We start from the raw sequence: 19,958 nt of genomic DNA on the forward strand, positions 1-19,958 counted from the left end.
CAGTTGCTCAAAGCATAAACCAATCTCCATTTGGCTTAAAAAAAAAAAAAAAAAGCAGGGATAAGGAAGGGGAGTTTATTGGTTTCCATAACAAAAAACTCCAGGGGTAAAGCTCAGAATGGTGACTTCTGGTACTCAAATGACGACTTCATGCATCAGTTACTCCCTCTTCTTTTTAGACCTTCTCTCCTGTGTGTTGGCTTCATTTTTAGGCAAACTTTCCCTATGAGGTGGCAAAATGGCTATTGGCCCCAAACACAACCTTGCACCTTATTAACCAGCCTGGAAAGAGTGTTTCTCTCCTCCTAGAGTCTCACTGGCCGAAACTGGCCAGTATGTTTAATCCTGGACCATTCATTATTGCCAGGGGCATGGAATACACTGACAGGCCATACCTAATCATATTTTTTACCCATTGGGCTAGGATTGACTCAGCCTTTTTGGAGGCTTGGACTGCCACCTGTTTTTGAACAGCCTGTGAGTTGAGTGGCTTTTATAGATAAGCATTTACAACCAATTTGAAGCTAGGGGACACTAACTTTGAACCCCAATTAATCAAAATGTTACTTTCTGCCAAAACAATTCTTAGTAGAGTTGTATTACAAGAATGATATTCAATTATTATTACATTTACCATTTAATCAATGAAAAATTTATGAAAATTTGTTTTCTCTCTTGTTACATAAGTACCAACACAGTATATTTGATTTTGCCTTTTGGCTAAAAAAAGCCTAAAGTATTTTTTTCCTGGCCCTTTACAGAAACGTTTGCTGATCCTGTCATTGTCTGAGTTGGACTAACCTAGTAGAATTTCTACAAAGTGTAGAAAGAAATGGCTTACAAGTGACTTAACAAAATGAAATCTCACGACCCTAACGAGTCCAACCTGTGTTTCTAATTATAGAAAAACTTCTTTAACTAGGTCACAGATCCAGCAACTTCTAATTAACCAGAGTCCAGTGGAAAAAACAGGCAACTAGGGAAGGAAAAGGTTTCTTCATAGCCAAAATCAAAGCAGTAAAGCTTATGCGTTGCAGCACAGGAAGCAGAATGCCCAGATATTTACACGAGGCACATTTTCCTCATACAAGACACAATTCCGCTAACTGTTAAAGACTTAACTGGATTAGCAGTTCTCTGAAACCCACAGCAGAGCTGGAGCAGTAAATCTGAAGGGGTTTGGAAGGAAAGGAGACAGACTAAAAGTGCTGCTCTCTAGGGCCTCTTCATATAGGGACCAAAACCTTCATTAGGTCTCTGAAGCCCCCAAGGACATCATTGTGTTACAGCTCAATGTAATAATAACCTTAAAGATGACCCTGAGCCATCACACACAGGTAAAATTATATTCATTATAGCCTGTTTCAAGAGGTAGAGAATCATACACTTGAGAAAACCTATCATCAAAAATAGTGAAGATAAAATTTTGGCCATTTAAATAAAGTGCTAAGTTCAGCTATCTGTAAGTTAATTTTAATTCACATGGAAGTTTTATTCTCCCAAGAACTCATGTAAATGAGATGTGATAACATGCTGCTTGTAAACAAATATTTCCACAGTCCTAGCAAACAGATTCTCCCAACCAAGCACTTTCATTTATGTTTTTTTTTTAAGAAAAATAATAAGACTGTATTTTATTGACAATATTGTGGCAAACCTTACCAGCCTTTGTCTACTGATCACAAATATGAATATTTTCTATGAAAGCGACAAGAAACCAGCTCAAACTGTAGAAAAAGAAGGAGATGGAGGTCAAAAGATAGAGACCATCCTGGTCAACATGGTGAAACCCCGTTTCTACCAAAAATGCAAAAAAAAATAGCTGGGCATGGTGGCGCGCGCCTGTAGTCTCAGCTATTCGGGAGACTGAGGCAGGAGAATTGCTTGAACCCCGGAGGCAGAGATTGCAGTGAGCTGAGGTCGTGCTACTGCACTCCAGTCTGCTGCCTGGTGATGGAGTGAGACCCTGTCTCAAAAAAAAAAAAGTTTGTGCATGTATACATTTGTACTAAGAAAATATCTTCATTTTATTTGCTTTCTCCTTTATCACGTGACAAGATTTATTGACTTTACATCAGCATTCAAATACTGTTAACTTTATGTAATAGTGTTTGAGTTGGGGATTGGTGGGTTTGCTGTTCTATGAAGGATAGTTGTATTCTGTTAGGCATAATTATGACTTTATTGTCCTTGTTTGAAGATTATGTATTATCTCAGGAGATGCATGTGGGTTCAAGTCGAAAAAGTGTGGGCTTGAGATGGTTAATACTGAGTGTCAACTTGATTAAAGGATGCAAAGTATTGGTCCTGGGTATGTCTGTGAGGGTGTTGCCAAAGGAGATTATCATTTGGGTCAGTGGGCTAGGAAAGGCAAACCCACCCTTAATCTGGGTGGGCACAATCTAATCAGCAGCCAGCACAGCTAGAACATAAGCAGATAGAAAAGTGTGAAAAAGAGACTGGCCTAGCCTCCCAGCCTAGTTCTTTCTCTTGTGCTGGATGCTTCCTGCCCTTGAACATCGGACTCCAAGTTCTTGGTTTTGGAACTCGGACAGGCTCTCCTTTCTCCTCAGCCTGCAGATGGCCTATCATGTAAGTTAATATATAATAATAATATATATATGAATAATTTCATTAGTTTTGTTCCTCTAGAGAACCCTAACTAATACAACCTGTATTTGGGGTCTTTTGTAATAACAGCTTAGCTATGCAGACATATATATTATACTCTCTGCAATTATAAGCAAGGAATTATTTTCCTCCTCTTCCTTCTCTTTTTCCTGCTGCTCCTCTTCATCCTTTTCTTGAATAATATTAATTCAGAATTTTCACTATTTCCAAATAGGCTTACTACTCAGACAATCTAAATTAATGAGGTTTTCCCTGCTTAAGCAAAAACAAATTAAATTCCCCTTTGTAGCTTCAATAAGAATAGTTGAATTTGAATTTAAAAGCCATCTAAGGATTGTGTGTTTCCTAAACAAAGCTAATGAGATGTAGTTGTTTTTTTGTAATGTGTGGGAAGCAAAAAACATGGGATGTATGTCTTACTTTGGTTAGTGAAACCTGAAGGCAGATTTTATCTGTTTATTGGGATTAGCATAAAAGACTGGATAATATTATTTGATATTTATTTCCTTCATTGTCAGATGAACTTTTTCTTTAATTATATCTAGTTTGAGATGAGGAACTTCTGACTGTCAGTGTTATGCATATATACATTGTTCAAAATTGAAAATTAAACAAGAAACAAAATAGCACAAATGGTGTTGTCTGTGCTATGATTCACTCTAGAAAAGGATAGTTATAATGATATTTTTCTTAACTTTTTTTGGTGTTGGGGGGTGGCTATGAGATATATGTTAACTTGCTAAATTCAGACCTCTCCTGCCCCTCAAAGGTTGACATCTCCCAACAAATTTAATGTGTGAGAAGGATCCTGCCCTAGCAATGTCTATCATCACCATAGCTTTCCACCTTTTCCTCTCATACCCAGTCTCTGCTAGTGTTTCTGAGTAGTAAGGAGGTTGAGGAAACTTTCTCTGCTGTTGAAAATCTATCTCAAGGATGGCAAAAACACAACCCTTGGTTCTCACATCACTACTTCCTGAAACCACTTTCATGGCCGGCATTGCTAATCAGTGACCACAGTATCTCTCTGAGCTTGGACATGGCTTCACAATTCACAAAAATATGTTATTGGCAGCCACAGCTGATTGATCCCAGTTGTTTCTGAATGTGAAACCTACTTTCCAGCTCCAATCTACTTGGTGAAGAAGGCATGCATTTAGGAGGATATTACCAGTTCACAAATTTTCTTACCAAATAGGATGCTACTAAAGTGCATTATTTGGCCAAGTTTTAGGACCGCAAGTGGGTAGCTTCTCTGTCACCTCCAAAAACAAACAAATGTGTGCCATGTTAAAACTTAATCTATTCTTGGCAGCATTCCTACATTAAACCTACAAATATAGGAAAACATAGTTACTTCTCAATCTGGATCTGGAACACTTCAATACCAGTTATTCCCATGCCTTTCTTTTGTGTGTACCCAGTATTTAACCAATAAATATTTGAATGGATGAGCAAATGAATGCTCATGTGTAACAGTTCAAGTAATACTTTTGAATATGTTCTGAACAGAATTTCAAAATTTGGAGAGAAATTAGAATCACCTATTCCAATGATTTACAAAATAAGGTGCACAGTTTTAAAAAAGTATAGCAAATAGTATAAAATTTTTTATTTCAAAAAGGAAATGTAGCTATTTAATAATGTAGAAAGGAAATATCTTGTTATTGGGGAAGTGTGAAGCTACCACTTCTTGAGTGTGAAGACACATACGCAGAGGAGGGCAATAGAGGCATAGGATTCTTCTGTTTCCAAAAGTGGGATATGTGTTATAAAATGTTAAATGCTCATCACTTGACAGATAAACAAATGGACCCAGAGAGGTTAACAGACATCCCTAAGGTCACACATCTGCTCTGTGGCAGAGTGTGGGCTCTGTGTTTCCTGTCTTTGTGTTTAGTGAGGCCAGCATGAGTGATGGCAACAGAATGTTTTAGAATATAGTGTATTTTGTAATTTTGAGGCATGATAAGACCAACAGATCAGGAGACAATTGCCATTGAAAAGACAGATTCAGGTGAATGCCACTCCACGCAATGGGGGCCCCATGGGGAAGCACCAGGGCAGGTCACAAGACAGATCAGAGCAGGGAATTACGGACAAGAGCCCCTATTGTGGTTTCTGTGGGAAGGAATGGGAAAGGCAAAGAAGCAGACCTAGAATTGGCCAGTTTGAATCATTTCAGTCGACTCTGGGATATGGGGGTTGTTCCTACTTGTCTAATACTGGCCTTGGAGTGGTTGGGTCAGGTGGATAGTGGCAAGAATATAAGAGCCCAATAAAATAGGTGGCTAGAAGTGTAAAGTCTGGATTGGCTGGTTTATACTGAAAAGTAAACTCATGGGAGAAGGACTCCTCCCAAAGAATGGGGAGGGCTGATGGGGAAGGCGGGGAACCTAGGCAAGGTGACTGAAACATACTACCAGGTTGTCCAGGACAAAGCATGTCCAACATATGCCTATAGGACCAATGTGAAAACGTCAAGTTACAGAAGCTAGATACATGTTTACTACACTGGGATTCATGGCCCAGAGAAGACATGCTATTAGTTGAAGCAAGAAGTAGGGAGGGAGAAGGGAGGTGGGGAGGGGGATTGAGGAGTTCCTGTTTAATGGGTTCAAGTTTCTTTGAAGGTGATGAAAATGTTCTGGAATTAGACAGTGGCTATGGTTGCACATCACTGTGAATATACTAAAACCCACTGAATTGTACATTTTAAGATGATAAACTGTATGTTTTTTGAAATTTTTCTTAATAGAAAAGTTGGAGAAAAGAAAGTAGAAAGAAACAAATACGTTGCTTTAGGCTGGAGAATAGCTGTTTTAAGGTAGCGAGAAGATTGCCCCACACACTTCTAGGAAGGAAGCTGTGTTGGAAACAGGTGTTAGAGATGAAGAGGGCAGGTTGGAAGGGAAATCGGACTTTGGGTGGGGGCTGCTGGGGTTAAGTTTGTTCCTGAGTTATGTGTGGGAATGTTGGAGATACAGCAAAGTTTAAGTTAGGAAGGAGAGGGGAAAGAAATGTCCAACTTTATAACAATTGTAATGAGACCAGAAACAGGAATGGTGTTTTCAGTCATGTTTCCCCAAGAACAACTTTTGACTAATTGACTGTTTCTTCATTTGTCAAAACCCAAGTAAACTTTGTCCAAAGATGAAATATATTTGTGATAACACAATGATATTCTATTTCATAAACACGAGTTATGTTTGTCTTTGTTGATTTTTCTTTTTGACATGAGATCATACTAGAATTTCATCAATAACGATGTTGGTTTCATTTAATGATTAGACCTTTGCATTTAACTGAAAATGCTAGGCTAACCTAGTTTAGTTATTTCATTGAGTTGCATTCAATAATGGTGTGCTATGAGTCACCAGTTAAAATATAAATTAGCTAGCAATATTGATGTCTTTTTCTATTCTGGCAACACGCTTGCCCACCCATGCACAAGCACTCATGTATGCATGAGTGCACACACATGTGCAAAATCAAAACTAAAAGCATTTATCAAAGTCAACTAAACAATCGGTTTCCAAATACCATTCCACAAAATAGCTCTTGTGCAAAGCGTAACATTCATGTCCAGGTATTTATGGTTAAGTGAGAAAAATGAAGACAACCTAAAAGTGCTTAGTTTCGAGAAGTGCCCTTTATTCTGAATTAATGTACTTCATTATTTTTATTAAAATTACCTTTCTTTTATAAAAATTGAGATCTCAACATTTTTGATCCAAATTTTGATGAAAGATTCTTGGTTTTGTGAAATCCTCAGCTTGGTTAATGCAACATCTTAAAAATATTTGCAATTCTACATGGAGCCTATGGGTTATCTCATAGAGAAGAAATTCCTGTGAGAACTTTGGATCACTATTAAGAGTTGTTTGCTTTTCTTGTTTAAGACACCAAGCACAGATAGAACCCAGGGTTTTGAATTGGAAGGGTAGATGACTTATCACGTAACCTTAGACAAATAATTTCAGGGTTCTGAATCTCAGTTTCCTTATATAGAAAATGGAAGTAAAAATGCCCATCTCAGAGGGTTGGTGTGAAAATTAATGAGAGAAAATATAGAAAACACTATTGTCACACGTGGCAACACTTGATGACTGTTGCTATTTTCTCTTCAGTTGTGTTTGTAACATAATGTTTTCTTTCAAACAATAGTTGTCTTATCTCTGTCAATAATAACTCTGTTATTAACCATCATATCTTGGTTAGGGGTTGTAAAGCCCAAACAGCATTTGGTCATAGTCATAGTGTTTAAAAAGGTATAAGACATCAAACTTCTTTCTTTTTTTTTTTCTTTTGTGACAGAGTCTTCCTCTGTCACCAGGCTGGAGTACAGTGGCATGATCTCAGCTCACTGCAACCTCTGACTCCCTGGTTCAAGCAATTCTCCTGCCTCAGTCTCCCGAGTAGCTGGGATTACAGGCACACGTGAGCACACCCAGCTAATTTTTGTATTTTTTGTAGAGATGGGTTTTCACCATGTTGGTCAGGATGGTCTTGATTTCCTGACCTCATGATCCGCCCACCTTGGACTCCCAAAGTGCTGGGATTACAGGCGTAAGCCACCACGCCCAGCCCAAACTTCATTTTTCAGTGATAAAAAGATAAAGCTTTAAAATAGAATTTCATAAGGGGAAAGGCTAATAGTTGTTTTTCTATTATCAAATATGTTAATGAAACATTCCCAAGTTTGTGGATTTTCTGCAAGACCTACACAAGTTCTGAATCACACCAGACTCTATAATGTTGTGGTCAAGAACACTGATGCTGGAGACAGACTGAGTTTAAATTCTACATCCTCCACTCACTACCTTATAACCTTGAGCAAAGTATCTAACCTCTCTTTTCCTCTTTTTCCTCATCTATAAAAAGGGACTAAATACTATCCCTATTGCAGACAGTTGTGAGGATCAATGCATTAATACATGTCAAAGGACCTGTGCCTGTTTCAGGCAAACATTTAATAAATATTACCACTTCTTGTGCCACAGAGGCTCATTTTTTTCTTGGACTGTCTTTTTAATCCGCCTATAGGTAGCTCCAACTCACAAATTTTCCAGGATTTTTCTTATTTGCTTTCTGACTATTTCACTTATCCATTGCTGCATAAGAAAGCAGCCCAAGACAGCAGCATAAAACAAATGGCATTTTGTCATGTCCACAGCTTTTGTGGGTCAAGAAGTGAACAGCGCTCAGGGGGAATGGCTTGTCTCATCTCTGTTCCATGATATCTGTGGACTTAGCTGAGAAGACTCCAACAGGGAGCGGCGACTCAATGACTCAGGGATAGAATCATTTGGAGGCTCCTTCAACTCATAAGTCTGATGCCTTGACTGGAATGACTCAAAGATTTGCCTCAGCTGGGACTGTTGACCACCGCGCCTACACATAGCCTTTCCATGTGGCTTGGGTTTCTTTCTGCATGGTGGCTGGTTCCTCAGAGGGAGCAACTCAAGAGTGAGTGTTCCAAAAAGCCAGACAGAAGCTGCAAGGCCCTTGATGAAATGGCCTCCGAAGTCAGGGAGCATTCTACCGTACTCTGCTGCTCCAAGCAATAACGAGCCTCTTTGATGCAAGAGGAAGGGAGGTAAACTTCACTCTGGTTGGGAGAAGTGTTAGAGATTTCAGGTTTTTTTTTTTTTTCCTTCTTTTTAAAAACTTTCCTCCTATATAGCTATCTCCATTTTATCTATACCACTTTTTCTCCAGGTTTTCCTGATTACTTGTTTCTGATCTTCCTCAAGCTCTGTATAACGTTGATAAACTCTCAACCCTAAAATCTGAACTCTAATCATCCCTCTGGTAACCTTTGCTGCTCTTCACATAGCCCAGATGGCAGTCCCTCTCACTGCCCACTCCACAAGCCCCACCTCACATCCTTTTTCTTTGCACCATCTCTACCTGCCCTACAGAACCATCAAGTAGAATAATATTTTTATAATACTGACCAGAATTTCCCTCCATATTATAACTTCCTCCTTGGTCTATCCATAACTTTGTGAAGCTCACATTATTCTGTGTTTATGGACTTAGAAACAGAGGAAACAGAGGTAGCCCCTCCTAGGAAAATAGAAAAAACCACAAAGCACAAATATTTGGTTACACAGATTTTCTCAAGAAACTTCAGAACAAGTTCTCAGGAGAGAAGAAAAGGTCCAAAATAAAGTAATGAGAACAGAAATATTGGTGGGTAGCAGAGAGATGGGCTCTGTGCACTATGACTTAGGTTAAAGCTTAGGGAGATGGTAACAATCCCAAATAGTTTTATGGGACCTGAGAGCAGAAAGGACCTGCAGCTGTTCCGAGGTAAGTCCCTGGAGAGGAAGCAATACCTTGATGAAAAAAATGACTGCATTTAGGTAGGATGGGGCCTTAGCAGCCTAATCACCCACTTAGAAAGACCTGGAATTAAAGGAGGAAACAGCCAATCATGGAAGGACCTTGCTGAGGGAGTTGAGAAAGACTCCTATGGGCTTTTCACAAAGGATCAAAGAGAATGACATTGTGGACCAAATGCCTTGCTTCCCTCAATGTTCTTTTCAATAAGCTCTCCCCTGAAACATAAAAATTAATGGAAAAGGAAAGAGAAGCCCAAATTATAAAGATTAACTTTCCATCTCCTTAATAAAAGGTGGTAGGCTCAAATTAAAAATTGTCTAATTTTAGAAAAATAAAGCAAGGAAAAGCACACCTAAATGTGTACTGTGTGATTCATGGTCACATATGCTTAATGTCTCCTACTAATAGAGGTTTCCAGAGAGAGGTGGGTGTATACAATGGAATGCATAGTATATGGCATTGGTTTCATTATCAATTCTAACTTCTGTTGTCTTGAAGTTATATTATATATTGGATCTTTGTTAAATGCACTGAAAGGGACTAAGAGAGCTGTTAGGAAAATGGAAATTGTTACAAATGGGAGTTGCTATTTATTTATTTAAACTTTACTGAGCACCTACTATATGTCAAGCATTGTGTTAGATGTTGGAGTTACAGAAATGAAAATGACATAGTCTTTGCCCCTGAAAATGAAGCTCACATTCAAATAGCTTTAGAACAGACATGATTTCTTCGTCTCACAGACTTGGTCTTAGGTTCATAGCTAGATACATCCCAATGTGTGGGAAATCTGGTCAGTTTGGAAAAAGCATGCTCATAGAGATTCTTCAATCAAACCCATAATGATTTCTGTGGCAATTCCCTCCTTCTATGAGTTGGTCAGCTTGCAAGAGAAAGCTTGGAAACACATACGCATGTATCCATGCACACCATCTCTATATTCTGTAATAGAGCATGTTGCCACTGCATAATATGCTTAGACAAAATCATTTAGTTTATAGGGATCTTTATTCACGTGAGATCTCCAGTAATAAACAGTATTGCCGATTTCGCATTTTGTTTGATGTCAGTATAACATACTCATTTAGAAAAAGCACTGGATATAATGTCACCTTAATTACAGTATGGGAAGGTTTAACGAAGGCAAATTCCCCTTTCAAGCTTTCAGCATTAATGCCCCTAGGCTTTTCTGTTTATTCCAATGAGTTACATTCTGGCACCCATGAAAATCACATAACAAATGCATAACTAATGCGACATTCACACAAAACATTACATTAGTTCCATACAATCAGATCTATTCCAGTGAACACCAAACCAAATCACGTTATTGTAATGTGAGTTGTGATTAATATCCTAAATTGTAAGTAGCTTTGTCTGAACCTGGCCTGTTGTTTACACCACTCAGGGTGGTTTCAAAGACATACTACACGGACACTTTATTTGGCTTGGCCACCTCTGTCCACTGCCCCTGCATAGGCACAACCCTAAGTAACATATCAAATAATATTAATATTTTACTACTAAATATGTTCTCAACCATCTTCCTACCAGCTGCCAAATTGCTGGCTGGCATCAGTTGATTTTTATTTCAATAACTTAAAAATCTCTATAATGTAACATGCTTTAGGGTTTGGAGAACTGAAAATTAGGAGGAAACCAGATTATAATCCCAGCCTGGAGAAATTTAACAACTGCATAGTATTACTATAAAGTGAGGTTAAAATCATTCCATGAGCAGAAGTCCAGTCTATTTTGGGATGAGACATTCTTTCTGCCTTAAGTCTTTTCCTCCCGCTTTGTATGGCTGGCTCAGTGGCATCCTGTAGGCCTCAGTTGAGCCGTTAGCTCCTAAGAAGGCCTCTGACTCCCCTATTTGGAGAAGCCCGCTTTATACCAGTTACTCTCTATCACATCACCCTGTGTGGCAATGTCAACTACCTGCCTGCTTTCCCTTTTCCTTAGCAATTGAATTGCTGCCTAATTTCTAGGTGAGCCTATGGCCACCCAGAATGACATCTTCCTATTCCAGCTTTCCCTGCAGCCACAATCTACATTTTTACTGTTGGGACAAAACACTAATTATCCTTACAGGGAAGAGATATGGCCCCCTTTTCACCTTTGTGCTCTATGCAGATGTAATGGCTGGAGCCCAAGCAACCATCCTGGTCCATGAGGTGGAAAGCATATGTTGAAAATGATGAACAAATCTGGACCTTTGATGAATTCATGAAGCTGCCTTGAAGAACCTATCTCTGACCTTCTTTAATGTGAGAAAGAGAGAAATAAACTATCTAGGCCACAATTAATATTCAACATACATAGTAACTGCTTCAGCATATAAACTTGATGCAATCAAACAAAATAGGGCATTGGTCAATCAGAATAGATGCCACTGTTAAAAAATTGTAGCTACCCAACATATATAGGATGAATCACAACACAGGCTTGGTTAAAGCCAAATGATTTTGAATCTTCTGTCACTTGCAGCTAAACCTAATCCTCTGAAGTATATTTCATTTTCTTTATAACCCTGGTTGTAGTCTGTGATTATCTTTTCATTGTTTTAATGGTTCATTATCTTTCCCTCCCCTTAAAATCTAATCTCTATGAGGGCAGAGACTCCTCTGGGGTTTGCTGCTGGAACATTGCTCTGTTGAATGTTAAAAGAATGAATGAACTATTTCTTTAATTTTTTATTGCGAGATATAATATTTTGGGAATTGCAGATCTGGAGGAGTGAAAAGAATTCTATTTGGAGAACTAGGGTTGGCAGTGGAATTGACAAAAGTTTTTTTTTTTTTTTTTTTCTCCCAGACTCAAAAAAAACTGATGAAATTAGTGGTAGATAAAAATTCATTTCTAGCTTCTAACAAGGAATCACAAACAATGGAGGACATATAAAGAGAGTAGCAGCTTTATTAATAATACTTTCCTACTCCATTCGTGATCTTTTGATGACAACCCTACCGGAGACACTCTTTATCAGGCACTAAAGCAATTTAGATGCTGTCACATGCCTTTCTTGATATATACGTATTAGACATAAAGCAGTTTTCTGTTCTTTAGCTTATTTTAGTATATAATTAAAACTCTGACTGTCTGCTACTAAGCAACGGAGCATGGCAGAGGTTGATCACATCCTATCACAAAGATAGAAAGAGGAAAAATAATAAAAATAATCATACACATTCCTGTAATCAGTCTTCAGATCTTAATTATGTTTTAACTCCTTTGTTATGCCAAAGGCAAATGCCTATTGGCATTTAAAGGACACTCTCACTTTTCTGCCTAAGTTCAATCTAGTTCTTTAATTTGGATCCTAGTCTATTTGTGAAATTCTTTGGGGGGCATTTAAGGTCAAAAGGGGTGATGGAAAACTGATATAGGACTCAGGAGGTTTAAGATCCATTCAGCCCTCAAACTGGCTCGTTGTGTCCAGGGTTGCAGCTGAATTCTCTCCTCTGGGGAACAGAGGTTGTGGTGGGGTGAGTGCAAGCCTGGTGGAGGGTGGGGGAAGAAGGAAGTAGTGTTTGCACCATTGGTGGGTGAGAAGTGCACACATACACAAAATAGCCCTCTACCACCTTTCTATGTGTCTCAAGGTGTGACCTCTGAAGCCTCAATTGTATATTTCACTCTAATTCCAAAGATGCTTTTCATCAGAGCCTTAATTTTTACATTAATGGTATTTCTTTAAAATTGTTGAAGTGCACCCGTTTTGGAGAATAAGCTCAGGGATAATAATTCATGCTTCTGTTCTGGCCCCCACCTTCCTTAACTTCCAAAAAGACATCTAAATATGAGTTGCATTTACTTACTCATCCATTCATTTCCTCAACCATTAATTTCTGATGCCTTATTTTATACCATTCTATGTTCTAGAGCTCATATTGTTACCATACTATGGGTGGATTCCATCACTTGGCTGGTGATAGCCTGATGACCACAAACAAGAAGGATTTATTAAAGAGATATTATTACTATTACTTGAAACTGGTAAGGAGGGCACCGGGGATAGTTCCCAAAGCAGTGTCTCTCCAAAGGCAAAAACAGGGCTTTTCTTGGGCTAGTTAGCTGAATCATTGTATATAGACTTGGGGTCACCTCAGTGTGTGTGCAGTCGCCATCGTGCTTCCACATATTTCACATGTACAGAAAATGGCCAATAAGCTCCTTCCTGGGCAGGGTTTTTAGTATGGCAATGAGGGGAGTTCACCAAAGTTCACATCCAACTCAAACATCTCTGGATCTAACCCATTTTTTGCTAATTCCAGGGCTGAGCTGCTTCCTGGAACATTCATGAAACAAGAACTCAAGTAAGTACTTTTTCCCAGTTTATACCCCAAAACCCAGAGCCCCTGGTTACATAATGGTGAAGGAATCCAGTAACTTTGCCCTTGTGGAGCTTCCATTCTGTAGTGAAAGACAGCCGGTAAGTAAGAGGGGCTTCTTACAAATAGGAGTGGGTTATTAGTGCATATTGAACTCTCACTGTGCTAGACTTAGCATCATCTCACGGAGCTATTTACTCCTCTCACCAACCAATGAAAGAGGTACAAAGGCTATACAGTGGTAGCACATTTTCTGGGCTTGTATCCTACCTCTGCCATACTCCATGTAATCCTAAGCAAGTTCCTTTACTTATATTTACTTGCCTCAATTTCTTTATCTGGAAAATAGGAATCCTACTTTATATAGGATTGTTGGGAGAATTGTACATTTGTAGCTCTCATAGCAGTGCTCATCATTTTGTTCAATTTTCCAGATAGATAAGCTGAGGCATAGACAGATTAAATAACTTGTACCAATCCATTCAGCTAATAAAAAGTGGGAACTGAAATTTCAACCCAAGTCGCTGACTGTACCGCATGTGCCCCTACCCACGATTGGCTTTGCTCTTCTAGCAAGATCTCTTCACCTCTTGGAGGATCAGTTTTTCCACCTGCAATCTGGACATAAATTGTCTCCCTCTCACCCAGTCTGTTGTGAGACTGAATCATGAAATGGTATTTAAAAGTGCTTTGAAAACCGTAAAGCATCACAGAAAATAAAAGTTTCTATTATTGTTATATTTATATTTTTATATTTACCACTTTAGTTTGAGTATGATGAGTTGTGTTTGCCTGTCATATAAGGCTTTCTGTTTAATCTGTCGTGGTTCATATAGGACCTGTTAGCCAGCCTGGGAGCCTCTGTAGTGCCTCCTTAGTCCTTCCTCAGATTTTTGTTAGTCAACCCACTTTTTGAAGATGATCCCTGTCAGTTCTCTTCTAAGGGGAAGAGGAAATACAGAAGATAGGAACTGAAACCATCCACAGTTTTGGATACTTGTTAAACGTTCTGTGAAAGTTTTAGTTGTTTGGGCAGATGGTGAAAGCACTTCAAAATCCTGGGAACAGAATTCAACATGAGTGAGCTCACGAAAAGGGGAGTTCATAGAAACGATAAAGGGGCATCTCAGCAAATCTGGAGAAGCGGAGTGTTTAAGCATGCCTTAAGGAAACGAAGTTATAGGCCCCAAACCCTTTCTCCTTGCTAGCAGAAGTGACCTCCAGTGGGTTCCAGATAACCTAAAAGTGGCCAATGCTGTCATGTCACTTGAGGAATTATTCCCTTCTGAGAAGTCATGTGCCTCCACAAAAAGAAATGATATGATTTTTTAAACTCAATTCAAAGGATTATGTTTAGACCCAGATTTATGCAGATCAACACAAGTCCTCATCAATATACAGCATGAGAGGAGGTATTTAATGCCTCTTTTTTTTTTTCAGAGTCATTCATTTTCTGACATGATGGTACTACACCACCCAAAGATTTCTAACCATGTGAGATTTTTGAGAACCCAGACCCGGAAAACTTTCTTTGGAGGAACATAAGGAATAATGGTGATCAGTCCCCAGTAAAGGTCATACAAGGAAAGAGAAATAATCTGGAATTAGGGAGGGCAGTCAAAACTGTCTGAAAATGATTAGCTACATTAGGAAAACTTTAAAAGTACCATTTATCTGCAGATGGTCTATGCATTTGAACAGAGATATTCTGAGCTACTCCACTCACAAAGAGGCTGATAACTACTTTAAAAAGCAGCTTGTAGGTTGCTACATTTAGGAAGGTCCTACATTTAGGACAATATAACTGATGCTTAAATATCTGTAATTGTAGCACTAGCTTAGCCAAAAGGCCATGTTTTTGCTGTAGGGTAATATTAGAGATGACAATATAACTGATGCTTAAATATCTGTAATTTGATGAGGAGGGCAGAAAAAAAAAATCAGAGTTGGATATACTGCATTGAAAATAAAATTCCACCCAAAATACCAAAGACAGAGAAATTGTACAGAGGTAGGTTGGCAAGAGGAAAGAATTCTTAAGAGTACAAGGTGGCCTGCTCCATTGTTCTTTCTCAGAGTTTTATAATCTTCCTTTGCATTAAAAATCTAAAGCTGACATGGCCGCTTAGTCTGTCCCCGACTCAACACCTGAACGCTGTATATTATTCTGCTTCTCTACACAAGTCAACTGGCATGTGTGTTTATTTATATGCAAAGATCCTCAATTGGCTGCCCCAGAAAGAGACAGCATGTGCAGAAAGATTGAGAGAGATCCCAAATGGGACAGAGAAAGAATGCAATTGGTTGTCATTTATCAATGAATCAGCTCTACGAGAATGAGATGTCTGTCCTTGTCCCGATCAGCTATGATGGGGATAGGGTCACCTTGCAAGACTTTTTGTTTTTTCAATCAATAAAGAAGTTGTGAGTTGGGCATTTTTCCATAATTTCTCTATTTTTGGTATTTTAGGTGGAATTTTATTTTTCATGCAGTGTATCCAACTCTGGTTTTCTCTGCTCTCAATTCCACATTACAGAGAGTTAAGCATCTGCTATATTATTATCCCTAACATGTATTGAGGACCTTCTTAAATGGGGCAATGTATAGATTATTTTTTAAAGTAGTTATTAGTCTCTTTGTGAGTGGAGTGGCTCAGAACCTTATACACCTAAAGATTGTCTCTTATCAATGGCCGGCTGTGAACAACCTCAGGCTGACACCTTGAAAAAAGGATTTGCATCTGAATCTGTGTTTTATGTTTCTAGTCTACCTACCAACCTTGTTGTCCCACTATACTAAAAATACTACAAGGAGAAACAAAATCTGTGCCCTCAAGGAGTTTTAATCTAGAGTGAATTAAATGTATAAGATTTTAACATTTTCTCCAAGCCCAGCTGTGAAATGAATAACTAAATTGGCTCCTTGAAACAAACAAAAAAAAATGCCTTTAAAATATCTTCTGTTAGCGTTTCATGCAAAAGTTTTAACTACTCTCTTCCTAACTAACTCTTTTCTGGCGAGGTTATGCTTTAGCTGCCACCACTCAGGAAAGCATTATAATTGTAGCACTAGCTTAGCCAAAAGGCCATGTTTTTGCTTTAGGGTAAACTTGTTAAAATTGGGAACTCAGCCAGGGTCATGCATCTAAGAACATTGTGAAAGCATCCTAGGGTTGTTCATCTAGCTACGGTCTAATTAATTTTCAAATGGACAAAATAGCTTCTTGGGCCATATAACAAGCATTTTCATTCATTTAAGTGAAGCTGGATTTGGCTCAAAGCAGGGTCATGAGAAATTCTAATGGCTCCTTCTCTTCTTTGTGTGTCCTCAGGAGAGCTTGCGTTGATGTCAACAATGCAAGATTTGTGCTCCGGGCAATTGGAGTAGAATCAGTTTCCTGAGAGCCAAGTTCTCGACTTCCCCTAGAAGGAAAGGGTATGGAACCGAGCATATGGGAGGCTCTCTAGGCCCTTTTACATTATTGGATTTAGCTACGCTCACATAATGAAATTGTTGAGATTGTTTAAACCTTCTGCAGGGACTTCTGTTAGCAGAAAAGAAACTTGTACTAAAGCCATAAGAAGATTGTATTATAGATATAATGGAATCTTTTTAATCTTTTGCCTGGTTTTCTGCAAAGGACTGACATTTTTTTCTGGGCATAAAGCCAAAGGTCTGTTTAATTTCTACTTAAAATTTCCCATGGTCACTAATACTCTCCCCCCAGATGGTCGTTTTATAAGTTAATAAATAAAGACAAAGCCACTAGAAAGGTTGTGAATCCTTGGAAGGTTTTTTTTTTTTTAAGGTAGCTATTTTGCACAGTAAATAGAATAACATCTATAAAAAGCGTGTTCCTGAATCTTCAGGACAATGCTTCACTGATATCACTCAAACTTCGGTAAAATATTGAACTTATCTTTGTCTTAAGACCACAGCTGTGATTAAATAAAGATTTAATATAAAAATGCAAGTTTACTTGCATCAGATGAATTCTTATGAACATATGAAATTATATCACTCCTATTTTTTACTGCACTTAGGATTTTTGAGGGGCAGCATTTTTTTTAATTAAAAATTACATTTATTTATTTTAATTATTCTAGGAGGTTTTTGCCAACTAGGTGACAGTTTTGTTTTCGTTTTTGGAGAGAGAGAGAATGAAGTGGGGAGAGAACCCAGATGTTAGAAACTGACCCAATCAGTCAGCTTCTCATAAAGGACCATCATGACAGTTTGGCTGTAAAAAAAAGGCACCCCGTTGAGTGCTACATGTTCCAGGAAATGGCTGGCCACGAAAAACCTTCTGTTCCTAGCATTCATTTCCAGAATGTCCCCAAACTGCTTGTTTGTTCCCTCCCAGCCAACCAAGGGCAGTCAAATGTACCTGAAGATCAATTAGTCATCCCGGCTTCCAGAAATCTCACCTTTATCGAATCCTCGGCAGTCAGAGGCTGTTTCAGCCTATCCTTTTTTAGTCTGTAAAAATCACTTTCCTTTCTAACACCCGGGAACCCTGCTGAAACGAAAGTGACAGCAGATGGGTTCCCTTGCTATCAGTTTATGAATAAACAGCCTTTGTTCATTTTGTCTCAAAGTTTTGTCTTTGACAGATGTAACCATGACTTAAAGCAATACCTGCCTGTAGAAGAAGTGAGTATTAACTTATTCAACAAATACCTACTGAGTACCTACTAAGTGCCAGGCACTACTCTCAGCACTGAGACATAAGATACATAATTTGTCGTTGGTGACTCACTTCCTGGTGAATTCAAGAACTCCGTAAATTGAAGTCATTTATTGTTAACAGTGCTTACTGAGATAAAAACCTGCTTTTTATAGTTTACAGAGAAGCAGCTTTTCTTTTATAAGTGAAACTGCAACCAAATAGTTCAACATGATATCACAGCCTACTTGTGATACGGGAGTACTGGGAAGGAAAGAGCATGGTCCCTTTAGGTGTTAAGGAAGTGGGGTAAGGGAAGTAAGGGGTAGAGAAAGGTGGGTTCTCTGGCTAGGGCTCTACCCCCATGGATCTAGGTGAGTCCAAGCATTCTTGCTTTCCCGCCCAAATGCTGCATTTTCCAAGCCCACCCTAGCCAGCCACGCCCCCATCCTGGGCCTATAAAAACCCAGAGACCCTACAGGACAGACACAGTGAAGCCACTAGACGGCATGAGGAACACATCCAGGGAAAAAAGGCACATGCGGCTGATCATGAGAGCCCGCTGGGAGAGAGCCCGCTCTCGGACAGGCACCGGCAGGCCATTGACGGTGGGACAAGGTGGAGTTTGTACTGGGGCAATGGGAGGAGAGCTGGGGCCCCCAGTAGCCCTACTCCATGGGAAAACCGTCTGCCTTCTGGCTTCCCCATCATTGGAGAGCTACTTCCACTCAATACAATTTTGCACTCATTCTCCAAGTCACATGTGACCGATTCTTCTGGTACACAGAAGCAAGCAATCATGGGATACAGAAAGCCCTCTGTCCTTGGGATAAGGTAGAGGGTCTAATTGAGCTAACAAAAGCTGCCTATAGATGGCAAACTGAGAGAGCATCCTGTAACACACGCCCGCCGGAGCTTCAAGAACTGCAAACATTCACCCTTAGACACTGCTGTGGGGTGGGGTCGGAGCCCCACAGCCTGCCCGTCTGTGTGATCCCCTGGAGGTTCAAGCAGTGAGGTACTGAAGACATGAGCCAAACTCCTACCACATGCCCTGGGAGGGGGCAGTGGAACCTTTCTCATTTCACTTGGGGTAGAGATAAAGTTATTATTGTTGTTGTGGTTGCCATCAACATCCCCATGATATTTGTGATAAGAGAGACATCAGATTTTCAAAGAGAAGTGTAAATTAGTTGACACTCTACAGAAGAGTTTTCTCTGGCTGGTGAAATATACTAGAACTATAATATAATGGTACAATGATATATGTTGACGATATTCCTCTTTCACCTACATTTTGTATCTATGTTCAAGATTAAATGAAAATGGATATTCTCAAAAAGCTAGCAAAACCAAAAGCAAGATGTTATGCCAAATATAAACATATTTCTGTTTAGCAAATAGCAGGAGTGTATAAAACATTCCATTTCTCTTTTCACATAACAGAATGTTCTATGCTTACTGTATTAGTTAACAAATTCAAGTCTGTTTATTTTGTTTGAAATTCCACTTCATCCATAAATTACAGCATTACACAATAACACCAGAAGGACAATATCACCACTGTTTGCTTTTACAATCATCTCAGCCCACAGAATGCTTCCCATTGTCAGCTTGCTGTCATCAAGCCATTGCTGTTTTCCTCTTTCTGGTGTCTTGTACTAATATCATTCAAATTATTTAGAGACTTAACAATGTTTTTGCTATCAGCACAAACCCCTAAAGAGCTGGAGCCCCAGCATGATGACCATATAACCCTTGACTTGTGACCTTCCCCTACAAGTCATTATTTCCCGAGGCCCTGGAGAAGCTGTGTTGCCGTGTGTGCACTACAGGAATGGGGAGCTTCTTCTGTGGGAGCCAGTTTGATTCATTGGACTTTGAACACTTTTCTGCTTGGCTCTCTGTATGGGCACATAGACAATGAGGTGGTTTAGGGAAGAGGGGTGATGTGATGGGTCATCGATAATGATTC

At 39.2% G+C, this 19,958-nt stretch overlaps 1 long non-coding RNA gene across 1 annotated transcript; it reads left to right on the forward strand.

Annotated features, from left to right (window-relative positions):
* The first annotated feature begins 1,983 nt into the window (after positions 1-1,983).
* Positions 1,984-19,133, forward strand: LOC116559508. The gene is made up of 2 exons (XR_004272483.1): positions 1,984-2,592; positions 13,260-19,133. It is a non-coding gene; the product is annotated as an uncharacterized LOC116559508 (long non-coding RNA).
* The last annotated feature ends 825 nt before the right edge of the window (positions 19,134-19,958 follow it).

Source organism: Sapajus apella, unplaced genomic scaffold (assembly GCF_009761245.1).
Source record: "Sapajus apella isolate SASKATOON/1434 unplaced genomic scaffold, GSC_monkey_1.0 scaffold23, whole genome shotgun sequence".
In the NCBI taxonomy this organism is placed as follows: Eukaryota; Metazoa; Chordata; class Mammalia; order Primates; family Cebidae; genus Sapajus; species Sapajus apella.